Source organism: Tachyglossus aculeatus, chromosome 3 (assembly GCF_015852505.1).
Source record: "Tachyglossus aculeatus isolate mTacAcu1 chromosome 3, mTacAcu1.pri, whole genome shotgun sequence".
Taxonomy (NCBI): domain Eukaryota; kingdom Metazoa; phylum Chordata; class Mammalia; order Monotremata; family Tachyglossidae; genus Tachyglossus; species Tachyglossus aculeatus.
In genome coordinates this window covers 26,040,652-26,055,677 of record NC_052068.1, presented here as the reverse complement: position 1 = coordinate 26,055,677, position 15,026 = coordinate 26,040,652, and positions in this window count along the sequence as shown.

Sequence of the window (15,026 nt, the reverse complement as noted above, 5' to 3'; positions counted from 1 at the left end):
GTGTGCAGAGCACTGTATTAAGCGCTTAACAGCATATAACGACAAGCAAAGATGCTGTGTATTACAAAGTGCACACCAAGGTTTTTTCATGTTTAGGACTCATTTATGGCCCAGGTGACCTCGCACTAGTGCCGGTACTGGGTCATTCATTCATTTAATCGTATTTATTGAGCGCTTACTGTGTGCAGAGCACTGGACTAAGCGCTTGGAAAGTACTCCCCCTTCTCCCCCTCTCCATCCCCCCCGCCTTACCTCTTTCCCCTCCCCACAGCACCTGTATATGTGTATATATCATCATCATCGTCAATCATATTTATTGAGCGCTTACTGTGTGCAGAGCACTGGACTAAGCGCTTGGGAAGTACAAGTTGGCAACATATAGAGGCAGTCCCTACCCAACAGTGGGCTCACAGTCTAAAAGACTGTTTGTACATATTTATTACATATTTATTACTCTAGTTATTTTATTTGTACATATTTATTCTATTTATTTTATTTTGTTAATATGTTTTGTTCTCCGTCTCCCCCTTCTAGACTGTGAGCCCACTGTTGGGTAGGGACCGTCTCTAGATGTTGGCAACTTGGACTTCCCAAGCGCTTAGTCCAGTGCTCTGCACACAGTAAGCGCTCAATAAATACGATTGAATGAATGAATGAAAGTACAAGTCAGCAATAGAGACAATCCTTGCACACACTGGGCTCCGTAAACAGTAAGTGCTCAATAAATACGATTGAATGAATGAATGAATGAATGAATGAATGAAAGTACAAGTCAGCAATAGAGACAATCCCTGCACACACTGGGCTCCGCACACAGTAAGCGCTCAATAAATACGATTGAATGAATGAATGAATGAAAGTACAAGTCAGCAATAGAGACAATCCCTGCACACAGTAAGCGCTCAATAAATACGATTGAATGAATGAATGAAAGTACAAGTCAGCAATGGAGACAATCCCTGCACACACTGGGCTCCGCACACAGTAAGCGTTCAATAAATACGATTGAATGAATGAATGGAAGTACAAGTCAGCAATAGAGACAATCCCTGCACACACTGGGCTCTGCACACAGTAAGCGCTCAATAAATACGATTGAATGAATGAATGAATGAAAGTACAAGGCAGCAATAGAGACAATCCCTGCACACACTGGGCTCCGCACACAGTAAGCAATCAATCAATCAATCAATTGTATTTATTGAGCTCTTACTGTGTGCAGAGCACTGTACTAAGCACTTGGGAAGTACAAGTTGGCAACATATACAGACAGTCCCTACCCAACAGTGGGCTCACAGTCTAGAAGGGGGAGACAGAGAACAAATAGATACGATTGAATGAATGAATGAATGAATGAATGGGCTTACAGTCTAGAAGGGGGGAGACACATTAAAACAAGTAAACAGGCATCAATATAAATAAACAGAATTATAGATAAATACATAAGTGATGTGGGGCAGGGATGGGGGGTAGAGCAAAGCGAGTCAGTCGAGGTGACGCGGAGAGGAAAGGGAGTTGAGGAAAAGGGGGGCTTGGTCAGTGAAGACCTCCTGGAGGAGGTGAGCCCTCAGTTGGGCTTTGAAGGGAGGGGGGAGCGATTGGTAGATTTGAGGACATTCGGGGCCAGAGGTAGGATATCGGCCGGGCGAGAATGAGGCACAGTGAGAAGTTTAGCACCAGAGGAGCAAAGTGTTCGAGCTGGGCTGTAGAAGGAGAGAAGGGAATTGAGGTAAGAGGGGACGAGGAGATGGAGAGCTCTGAAGCCAATAGTGAGGTGTTTTGGCTTGATACGGAGGTTGATAGGCCACCACCGGAGATTTTTGAGGGGTGGGCCGACACGCCCAGAGCATTTCTGTCAAAAGATAATCCGGCCAGCAGAGAAGTATGGACCGAAGTGGGGAGGGACAGGAGGTTGGGAGGTCAGAAAGGATGCTAGTGCAGTAATCCGGTCGGGATAGGATGAGCGATTGTACTAACGTGGTAGCGGTTTGGATGGAGAGGAAAGGGTGGATCTTAGGGATGTCGTGAAGGTGAGACCGGCGGGCTTCGGTGATGGCTAGGAGCCGGAAGACAGATGCCTTGCTTGTAGATGCTGAATCTTCCATGCCTCTATTAGCCAACTGAGTTCTCCTGAGTCCTGCTGGGCCTGTCTGCCAATAATAATAATAATAATAATATTTATTATTAATAATTATTATCATTACTATTAATTATTAATAGTATTTATTTATTAAGTATTTATTAAGTACTTACTATGTGCCAAGCATTGTACTAAGCACTGCGGTAAATACAAGATAAGTTTTTTTGATGGTATTAGTTAAGCGCTTACTAGGTGCAAAGCACTGTTCTAAGCACTGGGGAGTTTACGAGGTGATCAGGTTGTCCCACGGGGGGCTCACAGTTTTAATCCCCATTTTCCAGATGAGGTAACTGAGGCACAGAGAAGTGAAGTGACTTGCCCAGAGTCACACAGCTGACAGCTGGTGGAGCCGGGATTTGAACCCATGACCTCTGACTCCAAAGCCCGGGCTCTTTTCACTGAGCCACGCTGCTTCTCAATTAGTTGTGCACAGTCCCTGTCCCACATGAGGCTCACAGTCTCAATAGGAGGGAGAAAAGGAATGAATCCCCATTTTACGGATGGGGAAACTGAGGCACCGGTAAACTGAGTGGCTTGCCCAAGGCCACGCAACAGGCAGGTGACAGAGCTGGGATTAGAATTCAGGTCCTGGACGCCCAGGCCCGTGTTCGAAAGATTGTCACACTGCTTCTAAATCTAATTCCCAGTAAGAGCTAATTCGATTTTCCAGTCAAATTCTCAGGGCGACTTACAGGGGCGAGCCACCGATTCTCTTGCGCAGTGATGATAATAATAATAATAATAATAATAATAATAATAATAATAATAATAATAATAATAATGGCATTTGTTAAGCGCTTACTATGTGCCAAGCACTGTTCTAAGCGCTGGGGGGAGGATACAAAGTGATCAGCTTGTCCCACGTGGGGCTTCCAGTCTTCATCCCCATTTTAATTATTATTATTATTATAATGGCATTTGTTAAGCGCTTACTATGTGCAAAGCACTGTTCTAAGCGCTGGGGGGGATACAGGGTGATCAGGTTGTCCCACGGGGGGCTCACAGTCATCATCCCCATTTTACAGATGAGGTAACTGAGGCTCAGAGAAGTTAAGTGACTTGCCCAAGGTCACACAGCAGACATGTGGCGGAGCCGGGATTCGAACCCATGACCTCGGACTCCAAAGCCCGGGCTCTTTCCACTGAGCCACGCTGCTTCTCTGCATAGAATAACAATAACAATTTTAATAATAATAATGCTTTCTTTCAAAGGTAGGAATGGGTATTGTTCTCTTGTTCACTCGACGTCTGCAGATGCCAGAAGATTCGTAATTCAGTGGTTTCAGGACGAAACGACTGGAGATTGAGGGGGATCTCAGAAAAGATTTAAAAAGGAAATCAATCAATCATCATATTTATTGAGCGCTTACTATGTGCAGAGCACTGTACTAAGCGCTTGGGAAGTACGAATTGGCAACATATAGAGACAGTCCCTACCCAACATTGGGCTCACAGTCTAAAAGGAAAGGAAAGGAAAGGTTGATATGATCCAGATCCTAATTTAGAGGGCCAAAGGATGCAGCATGAACCCATATAGACTGTCTCTTACCCTGGGTGGGCGCATATTGACTTTACTATTCAATTTTTCACCCCACTCTCAGCCTCACATCAGTCGTATTTATTGAGCGCTTACTCTATGGAGAGACTGTACTAAGCACTTGGGAGAGTTCAACATACCAGTGTTGGTCAATATGTTCCCTGCCTAATAATAATAATGGTATTTGTTAAGCTCCTACTATGTGCCAGGCACTGTACTAAGTGCTGGGGGTGGATACAAGCAAATTGAGTTGAACACACTCCCTGTCCCCTGTGGGGCTCACAGTCTCCATCCATCCCCATTTTACAGATGAGGTAACTGAGGCACAGAAAAGTAAAGTGACTTGCCTACAAGGAGCTTACGGTCTAGAGGGGGAAACAGACGTTAAAATAACGGATTGTAGACTTGTGCCGAGAAACAGTGTGGCCTGGTGGAAAGAGCACAGGCCCAGGAGTCCGAGAACCTGGATTCTAAACCCGGTTCTTCCACTTACTTGCTGTGTGAGCTTGGACTTGTCACCTAACTTCTCTGTGCCTCGGTTTCCTCATCTGCAAAACGGGGATTCAATACCTGTTCTCTCTCCTACTTAGACTGTGAGCCCCGTGTGGGACCTGATTATCTTGTATCTACCCCAGTGCTAAGCAAGCGTGGCTCAGTGGAAAGAGCACGGGCTTCGGAGTCAGAGGTCATGGGTTCAAATTCCGGCTCCGCCACTTGTCAGCTGTGTGACTTTGGGCTAGTCTTGTACTTGTACTTCCCAAGCGCTTAGTACAGTGCTCTGCACAAAGTAAGTGCTCAATAAATACAACTGATGATTGATTAGTCACTTCTTTGTGCTTCAGTTACCTCATCTGTAAAATGGGGATGAAGACAGTGAGCCCCCCGTGGGACAACCTGATCACCTTGTAACCTCCCCAGCACTTAGAACAGTGCTTTGCATATAGTAAGTGCTTAATAAATACCATCATTATTATTACAGTAGTTGGTCCAAAGTATGTACTCAACAAATACCACAAGGATCATCATTATTATCCTTTAGTAATGGTTAGCACTCTGGACTCTGAATACAGCGATCCGAGTTCAAATCTCGGTGGGACCTGAATCTTAGGGTAGAGAAGCAGCATGGCTCAATGGAAAAGAGCCCGGGCTTTGGAGTCAGAGGCCGTGGGTTCAAATCCCGGCTCCGCCAATTATCAGCTATGTGACTTTGGGCAAGTCACTTAACTTCTCTGTGCCTCAGTTCCCTCAACTGTAAAATGGGGATGAAGACTGTGAGCCCCACATGGGACAACCTGATCACCTTGTATCCCCCCCAGCGCTTAGAACAGTGCTTGGCACATAGTAAGCACTTAACAAATACCATCATTAGTATTATTGTCTCCCCCTTTTAGACTGTGAGCCCATTGTTGGGTAGGGACTGTCTCTATATGTTGCCAATTTGTACTTCCCAAGCGCTTAGTACAGTGCTCTGCACACAGTAAGCGCTCAATAAATACGATTGATGATGATTTTGGAAAGGTTAAACAGGCCCGCGGGCCCCTCTTGGATCCCCAAGGCCCAGCGTGGGAAAACTGGGAAGAAAGTGTGCAGCAGTTTGGTCGAGGAGGTATTGGAGGGACAAAGGGAAGAAGCTCAACTATTCCTGGCCTCATTTCTGAGGGATTTCATCCACTTCCTTTGGACACATCCCTTGGTCCTCCAGAGAATCAGGCAGATGGTCACGACATCTTCCGCCCAGATGGTCTCGGACAAGAACCTATCTCCGTTCTTTAGGCTTGCGAGGTTGACCTGCAGCTGTTGAATGATCTCGGCCCAGTCCGGGGCCAGAGACGGAAAGCAGCTGGACCCCGGGAGGGCAAACAGAGGTAAGTGGTTGGGGGTTGTCTGGCTCCACGTGCGAAGACTGCGGTGACTGCAGAGCTGCGTCAGAGTGGCTGAAACCTGGGGCCTGCTTTAGTCTTTTCTTATGTGGTAGGGTATTTGTTACGCGCTTACTATGTGCCAAGTACTATATCAAGCGCTGGGTTAAATTCTCCTCCTAGGGCTCCTTTTCTGCCTCCCACCCCCTAACTGCGGGGGTCTCTCAAGGCTCAGTTCTGGGTCCCCTTCTGTTCTCCATCCCACTCCCTTGGAGAATTCGTTGGATCCTCTATGAGGATGATACCCAAATCTACATCTCCACCCCTAATCTCTCTCCCTCTGCAGTCTGGCGTTTCCTCCTGCCTTCAAGACATCTCTATTTGGATGTCCTCCCGTCACCTCAAGCTTAACCTAGACTGTGAGCCCACTGTTGGGTAGGGACTGTCCCTATATTTTTTTTTTCATAATGGTATTTGTTAAGCACTCACTACGTGCCAGGCACTGTACTAAGCCCTAGGGTAGTTAAAGAGAAGCAGCATGGCTCAGTGGAAAGAGCATGGGCTTTGGAGTCAGAGGTCATGGGTTCAAATTCTGGCTCTGCCAACTGCCCGCTGTGTGACTTTGGCCAAGTCACTTCACTTCTCTGGGCCTCAGTTACCTCATCTGTAAAATGGGGATTAAGACTGTAAGCCCCCCATGGGACAACCTGATCACCTTGTAACCTCCACAGCGCTTAGAACAGTGCTTTGCACATAGTAAGCGCTTAATAAATGCTATTATTATTATTATATGTTGCCAACTTGTACTTCCCAAGCACTTAGTACAGTGCTCTGCACACAGTAAGCGCTCAATAAATACGATTGATTAACCTGTCCAAAACAGAACTCCTTATCTTCCCACCCAAACCCTGTCCTCCCCCTGACTTTTCCATCACTGTAGACAGCCCCACCATCCTTCTTGTCTCACAAGCCCATAACGTTGGCGTTATCCTTGACTCCTCTCTCTCATTCAAGACACATATCCAATCCATCACTAAATCCTGTCAGTTCCAACCTCACATCGCCAAAATCCACCCTTTCCTCTCCATCCAAACTGCTACCATCTTAATGCAATCATCATCATCATCAATACTATTTATTGAGCACTTACTGTGTGCAGAGTACTGTACTAAGCACTTGGGAAGTACAAGTTGGCGACATAAGTTGACAATCACTTATCCTATCCTACCTGATTACTGTATTGGCCTCCTTGCTGACCTCCCTGCCTCCTGTCTCTCCGCCCTCCAGTCCATACTTCACTCTGCTGCCCAGATCACTTTTCTACAAAAACACTCAGGACAGGTTTCCTCACTCCTCAAGAAACTCTAGTGGTTGCCCATCCACCTTCACATCAAATGAAAACTCTACACCATTGCCTTCAAAGCACCTAATCACCTTTCCCCCTCCTACCTCCATACTACTCCTATAATAATGGCATTTATTATAATAATGGCATTTATTAAGCGCTTACTATGTGCAAAGCACTGTTCTAAGTGCTGGGGAGGTTACAAGGTGATCAGGTTGTCCCACGGGGGGCTTATAGTCTTCATCCCCATTTTACATTTTTCATCCTACTCTCTACTCTTCTAATACAGCACACGCATGCACATGTGTGCACATCCCAGCCATCACACTTCGCTCCACTATTCCTAACTTTTTCACTGTTCCTCGGTTCGTCTATATCTTGCCACCAGCCTTTTGCCCACATCCTGCCTCTGCCCTGGAACTCCCTCCTCCTTCCTCAAACCCAACAGACAATTACTCTCCCCCCTGCTCAAAGCCTTAATGAAGGTACATCTCCAAGTGGCCTTTCCTAAACCCTCCTTTCCTCTTCTTCCACTCCCTTCTGAGTCACCTTGGTTTGCTCCCCTTATTCATCCCCCGTCTCAGCCCCTCAGCACTTAGGTACATATCTGTTATATATCTATTTACATTAATGTCTGTTTCCCCCTCTAGACTGTAAAGCTCACTGTGGGCAAGGAATGAGTCTGCTTATTGTTTTACTGTACTCTCCCAAGTGTTTAGTACAGTGCTTTCCACACACTAAGCACTCCATACATACAATTGAATGGATCATCATCAATCGTATTTATTGAGCGCTTACTATGTGCAGAGCACTGTACTAAGCGCTTGGGAAGTACAAATTGGCAACATCTGGAGACAGTCCCTACCCAACAGTGGGCTCACAGTCTAAAAGGGGGAGACAGAGAACAAAACCAAACATACTAACAAAATACAATAAATAGGATAGATATGTACAAGTAAAATAAATAGAGTAATAAATATGTACAACCATATATACATATATACAGGTGCTGTGGGGAAGGGAAGGAGGTAACATCATCATCATCAATCGTATTTATTGAGCGCTTACTATGTGCAGAGCACTGTACTAAGCGCTTGGGAAGTACAAATTGGCAACATATAGAGACAGTCCCTACCCAACAGTGGGCTCACAGTCTAAAAGGGGGAGATAGAGAACAAAACCAAACATACTAACAAAATAAAATAAATAGGATAGATATGTAGAAGTAAAATAAATAATAAATAGAGTAATAAATATGTACAACCATATATACATATATACAGGTGCTGTGGGGAAGGGAAGGAGGTAAGATGGGGGGGATGGAGAGGGGGACGAGGGGGAGAATGGATGAATAAATGAATGAAGGTAGATACGAGTTAATCAGGTCAGACACAGTCCCCTTCCCACCTGAGGGTCACAGTCTAAGCAGGAGAGAGAACAGGTATTGAAGCCCCATTTTCCAGATGAGCAAACTGAGACCCAGAAAAGTTGTGACTTGTCCAAAGCCACACAGCAGGCAAGTGTGGCAGAGCTGGAATTAGAGCCTGACACCCAGGCCCATGGTCTCTCCACTAGGCCTCACTGCTCCTCTAATAGCTCAGTAGAAAATCCTCCAACACGTGGACTGAATACATATTTGAGGAACATTATAGTTCTTCCGATATTTCCTAGGGTGTCTATTCATCATCATCATCACCATCATCATCAATAGTACTCGTTGAGTGCTTAGTATGTGCAGAGCACTGCACTATGTGCTTGGGAGAGTATAGCACTTAGCTGAAATGTTTTCTGCCCAGAATGAGCTTACATTCTAGGAGGTGGAGACAGACATTAAGATAAATAAAGGCTTCGTATCTTTCCACCGATTATATTAGAATGTACAAGATAGAAAGTGTGTAATGAGCCCACTGTTGGGTAGGGACTGTCTCTATATGTTGCCAACTTGTACTTCCCAAGCGCTTAGTACAGTGCTCTGCACACAGTAAGCGCTCAATAAATACGATTGACGATGATAATGCAGTACCCTGATTCTTCTGGATTGATTTGCTCTCCATGAATTAAAATGTGGGTTTTTTTGTCTTTTGTTTCCTTCACTCTAGTTGGGTTTGAAATCCTAAATAGAAAGACAGAGGGTGTCAAAAAAACTGCCAATTTTGGCCATCTTTGCTGAGAGAAAATGAATGTCTACAGCAGGGGTGGCCAAACTTTGGTTCTTCTCCCCTTGCTGTCTCTTGCTGTGTAGCTTGTTCATTCATTCATTCATTCAATCGTATTTATTGAGCGCTCACTGTGTGCAGAGCACTGTACTAAGCGCTTGGGAAGCAGCGTGGCTCAGTGGAAAGAGCCCGGGCTTTGGAGTCACAGATCATAGGTTCGAATCCCGGCTCCGCCACATGTCTGCTGTGACCTTGGGTAAGTCAATCAATCAATCAATCGTATTTACTGAGCGCTTACTGTGTGCCGAGCACTGTACTAAGCGCTTGGGAAGTACAAGTTGGCAACATATAGAGACAGTCCCTACCCAACAGTGGGCTCATAGTCTAAAGGGGGAGACAGAGAACAAAACCAAACATACTAACAAAATAAAATAGTAGAATAGATATGTACAAGTAAAATAGAGTAATAAATAAGTACAAACATATACATATATACAGGTGCTGTGGGGAAGGGAAGGAGGTAAGATGGGGGGATGGAGAGGGGGACGAGGGGGAGAGGAAGGAAGGGGCTCAGCCTGGGAAGGCCTCCTGGAGGAGGTGAGCTCTCAGTAGGGCCTTGAAGGGAGGAAGAGAGCGAGCTTGGCGGATGGGCAGAGGGAGGGCATTCCGGGCCCGGGGGAGGACGTGGGCCGGGGGGTCGATGGACAGGATGAGGGGAGGAGAATGGGGGTGTGAAAAAGGGGAGGGAGGAAGGGGGTAAAGAAAGCCTGGGAGAGGAGAAAGGGGTGTGTGAAAGAATAATGGGGTGTAAAAAAAACTGAGGAGAAGAGGGTGTGAAAAGGAACTGGGGGAGAGGGGAATGGGGGTGTGAAAAGGGGCTGAAGAGAGGGGAATAGGGGTGTGGAAAGGAGCTGGGGGAGAGGGGAATGGGGGTGTGAAAAAGGGCTGGGGAAAGAGGGGAATGGGGGTGTGAAACGGGGCTGGGGAAAGAGGGGACTGGGAGGGTGAAAAGGGGCTGGGGAAAGAGGGGAATAGGGGTGTGAAAAGGGGCTGGGGGAGAGGGAAATGGAGGGGCGAAAAGGGGCTGGGGGAGAGGGGAATGGGGGTGTGAAAAGGGGCTGGGGAGGAAGAAGGCGGTGGTGCGGGGATCGGGGGTCTAGGTGCCTGGGTGCGCTCCCCGGGCCCTTTCCTTGCGCACATGTGGGCATCTAGCTTTCATTCTATTTGTTCTGACGATTTTGACCCCTGTCTACTTGTTTTGTTTTGTTGTCTGCCTCCCCCTTCTAGCCTGTGAGCCCGCTGTTGGGTAGGGACCGGCTCTAGATGTTGCCGACTTGGACTTCCCAAGCGCTTAGTCCAGCGCTCTGCACACAGTAAGTGCTCAATAAATACGATTGAATGCGCTTTGCACATAGTATGCGCTTAATAGATGCCATTATCATTATTATTTGTTATTATTATTAACACCATCATCATTATTATTATTGTTAGTTGCGGAGGGTGCACCCAGCTCTCAGAACAGTGCTTTGCATATAGTATGCACTTAATAGATGCCGTCGTCCTTATTATTTATGATTATTATTATTAACAAACACCATCATTATTATTATTGTTCGTTATGGAGGGTGTGCCCCGCGCTTAGAACAGTGCTTTGCACATAGTATGCGCTTAATGGATGCCGTCATTATTATTATTATTATTATTATTATTATTATTAACACCGTCATTATTATTGTTCGTTATGGAGGGTGCGCCCCGCGCTTAGAACAGTGCTTTGCACATAGTATGCGCTTAATAGATGTCATCATCATTATTATTATTTATTATTATTATTAACAAACACCACCATTATCATCATTATCATTGTTAGTTACGGAGGGTGTGCCCAGCGTTTAGAACAGTGCTTTGCACATAGTATGCGCTTAATGGATGCCGTCATTCTTATTATTTATTATTATTATTATTAACAAACACCATCATTATTATTATTCTTGTTCGTTATGGAGGGTGCACCCAGCGCTTAGAACAGTGCTTTGAACAATTATTGTTAGCTTTGCACATAGCGTGCGCTTAATGGATGCCGTCATTCTTATTATTTATTATTATTATTATTAACAAACACCATCATTATTATTATTCTTGTTCGTTATGGAGGGTGCACCCAGCGCTTAGAACAGTGCTTTGAACAATTATTGTTAGCTTTGCACATAGCGTGCGCTTAATAGATGTCGTCATTATTATTATTATTATTTATTATCATTGTTAACAAACACCATCATTATTATTATGATGATTATTCTTATTTTTTACGGAGGGTGCGCCCAGCGCTTAGAACAGTGCTTTGCACAATTATTGTTAGCTTTGCACATAGCGTGCGCTTAATAGATGTCGTCATTATTATTATTATTATTATTATTATTAATTATTAACAAACACCATCATTATTATGATGATGATTATTCTTGTTCGTTATGCAGGGTGAGCTCAAGAACAGTGCTTTGCACATAGCATGCGCTTAATAGATGTCGTCATCATTATTATTTATTATTATTATTATTAACAAACACCATCATTAGGATTATTCTTGTTAGCTTTGCACATAGCGTGCGCTTAATAGATGGCGTCGTTATTATTATTATTTATTATTATTATTATTATTATTAACAAACACCATCATTATGATTATTGTTAGCTTTGCACATAGCGTGCGCTTAATAGATGTCGTCATTATTATTATTTATTATTATTATTAACAAACACCATCATTATGATTATTGTTAGCTTTGCACATAGCGTGCGCTTAATAGATGTCATCATTATTATTATTTATTATTATCATTATTAACAAACACCATCATTATGATTATTATTGTTAGCTTTGCACATAGCGTGCGCTTAATAGATGTCGTCGTTATTATTATTTATTATTATTATTTTTATTAACAAACACTATCATTATGATTATTATTGTTAGCTTTGCACATAGCGTGCGCTTAATAGATGTCGTCATTATTATTATTTATTATCATTATTAACAAACACCATCATTAGGATTATTATTGTTAGCTTTGCACATAGCGTGTGCTTAATAGATGTCGTCGTTATTATTATTTATTATTATTATTATTAACAAACACCATCATTATGATTATTATTGTTAGCTTTGCACATAGCGTGCGCTTAATAGATGTCGTCATTATTATTATTTATTATTATTATTAACAAACACCATCATTATGATTATTGTTAGCTTTGCACATAGCGTGCGCTTAATAGATGTCGTCATTATTATTATTTATTATCATTATTAACAAACACCATCATTAGGATTATTCTTGTTAGCTTTGCACATAGCGTGCGCTTAATAGATGTCGTCGTTATTATTATTTATTATTATTATTTTTATTAACAAACACTATCATTATGATTATTATTGTTAGCTTTGCACATAGCGTGCGCTTAATAGATGTCGTCATTATTATTATTTATTATTATTATTATTAACAAACACCATCATTAGGATTATTATTGTTAGCTTTGCACATAGCGTGTGCTTAATAGATGTCGTCATTATTATTATTATTTATTATCATTATTAACAAACACCATCATTATGATTATTGTTAGCTTTGCACATAGCGTGCGCTTAATAGATGTCGTCGTTATTATTATTTATTATTATTATTATTAACAAACACCATCATTATGATTATTGTTAGGTATGCACTTAGCGTGCGCTTAATAGATGTCGTCATTATTATTATTTATTATCATTATTAACAAACACCATCATTAGGATTATTATTGTTAGCTTTGCACATAGCGTGCGCTTAATAGATGCCGTCATTATTATTGTCATTAACAAACACCATCGTTATGATGATTATTCTTGTTCGTTACGGAGGGTACGCCCAGCGTTTAGGACAGTGCTGTGCACATAGTATGCTCTTAGTAGATGTCGTCATTATTATTATTAATTATGATGATGATGACGATGATGATTATCGTTCGTCAGGGAGGGTGCGGCCGGCTCCTCGGGCTGAGGGGAGGAGGCGGCCGTGAGGGGAGGGCGCGCGCGCGCGCCCGCACGCCCTCAAGCACGCGCACGCCCTCAAGCACGCGCACGCCCTCGAGCACGCCCTCAAGCACGCGCACCCGCCCGCCCACGCGCACGCCCTCAGGCTGAGGGGAGGCGGCCGTGAGGGGAGGGCGCTCGCGCGCACGCCCTCGAGCACGCGCACGCCCTCAAGCACGCCCACCCGCCCTCAGGCTGAGGGGAGGTGGCCGTGAGGGGAGGGCACGCGCGCCCGCCCGCCCTGAAGCACGCGCACGCCCTCAAGCCCGCCCGCCCGCCCGCCCTCAAGCACGCGCACCCGGCCTCGCGCACGCGGCCTCGCGCACGCGCCTGCCTTCGCGCCCCCGCCCGCCCACGCGCACGCCCTCAAGCACGCGCACCCGCCGTCAAGCACGCCCGCCCGCCCTCAAGCACGCACACGCCCTGAAGCACGCGCACGCCCTCAAGCCCGCCCGCCCTCAAGCACGCGCACCCGGCCTCGCGCACGCGCCTGCCTTCGCGCACCCGCCCGCCCACGCGCACGCCCTCAAGCACTAGCACCAGGCCCCCGGGCCCGGAATGCCCTGCTCTCTCTGCCCATCCGCCAAGCTAGCTCTCTTCCTCCCTTCAAGGCCCTGCTGAGAGCTCACCTCCTCCAGGAGGCCTTCCCACACTGAGCCCCTTCTTTCCTCTCCCCCTCGTCCCCCTCTCCATCCCCCCGTCTTACCTCCTTCCCTTCCCCACAGCACCTGTATATATGTCTATATGGTTGTACATATTTATTACTCTATTTATTTATTTATTTTACTTGTACATTCCTATCCTACTTATTTTATTTTGTTGGTATGTTTGGTTCTGTTCTCTGTCTCCCCCTTTTAGACTGTGCGCCCACTGTGGGGTAGGGACTGTCTCTATGTGATGCCAACTTGTACTTCCCAAGCGCTTAGTACAGTGCTCTGCACATAGTAAGCGCTCAATACGATTGATTGATTGATTGATTGATAGCACCCGCCCTCAAGCCCGCGCGCACGCCCTCTCGCACGCGCCTGCCCTCGCGCCCCCGCGCATGCCCTCAAGCCCGCCCTCAAGCACGCGTGCCCTGAAGCCCTCGCGCCCACGCCCACAAGCCCGCCCGCCCTCAAGCACGCGCGCACGCCCTCGCGCACGCGCCTGCCCTCGCGCCCACGCCCGCCCACTGCCTCAAGCTCGCCCGCCCGCTCTCGCGCACGCGCCTGCCCTCGCGCCCCCGCCCGCCCGCGCGCACGCCCTCAAGCCCGCGCGCCCTCAAGCCCGCGCGCCCGCCCTCGCGTACGCGCCTGCCCTCGCGCCCCCGCCCGCCCGCGCGCACGCCCTCAAGCCCGCCCGCCCTCAAGCCCGCGCGCACGCCCTCAAGCACGCGCCTGCCCTCGCGCCCCCCGCCCGCCCACGCCCTCAAGCCCGCCCGCCCTCAAGCCCGCGCACCCGCCCTCAAGCACGCGCCTGCCCTCGCGCCCCCCGCCCGCCCACTGCCGCAAGCACGCCCGCCCGCCCTCAAGCACGCACGCGCACGCGCGCCCGCCCTCCCTCGCGCCCGCCCTCCCTCGCGCACGCGCGCCCGCCCTCCCTCGCGCCCGCCCTCCCTCGCGCCCGCGCGCCCGCCCTCCCTCGCGCATGCGCGGCCTCCCCCCCGGCCCCCCCCCCCCCGCGGCGTCGCGGTGCACGCCGGTCGTCGCGGCGCGGTGAGGAGAAGGCGGAGGGGGCCTCCGCCATGTTGTCCGGCGGTCCCGTCCCCCCGCGCCCCCCGCGCCCCCCGCGCCCCCCGCGCCCCCGGACCCGCGGCCGCTGTAACTGCTCCCGCCCCCGGCATGGCCGCCCCGGACCCGGGCCCGGGCCCCGCCGCCGCCGCCCCCGCCGCCCCCGCGCCGCCGCTCCCTCCTCCGCCTCCTCCGCCGCCGC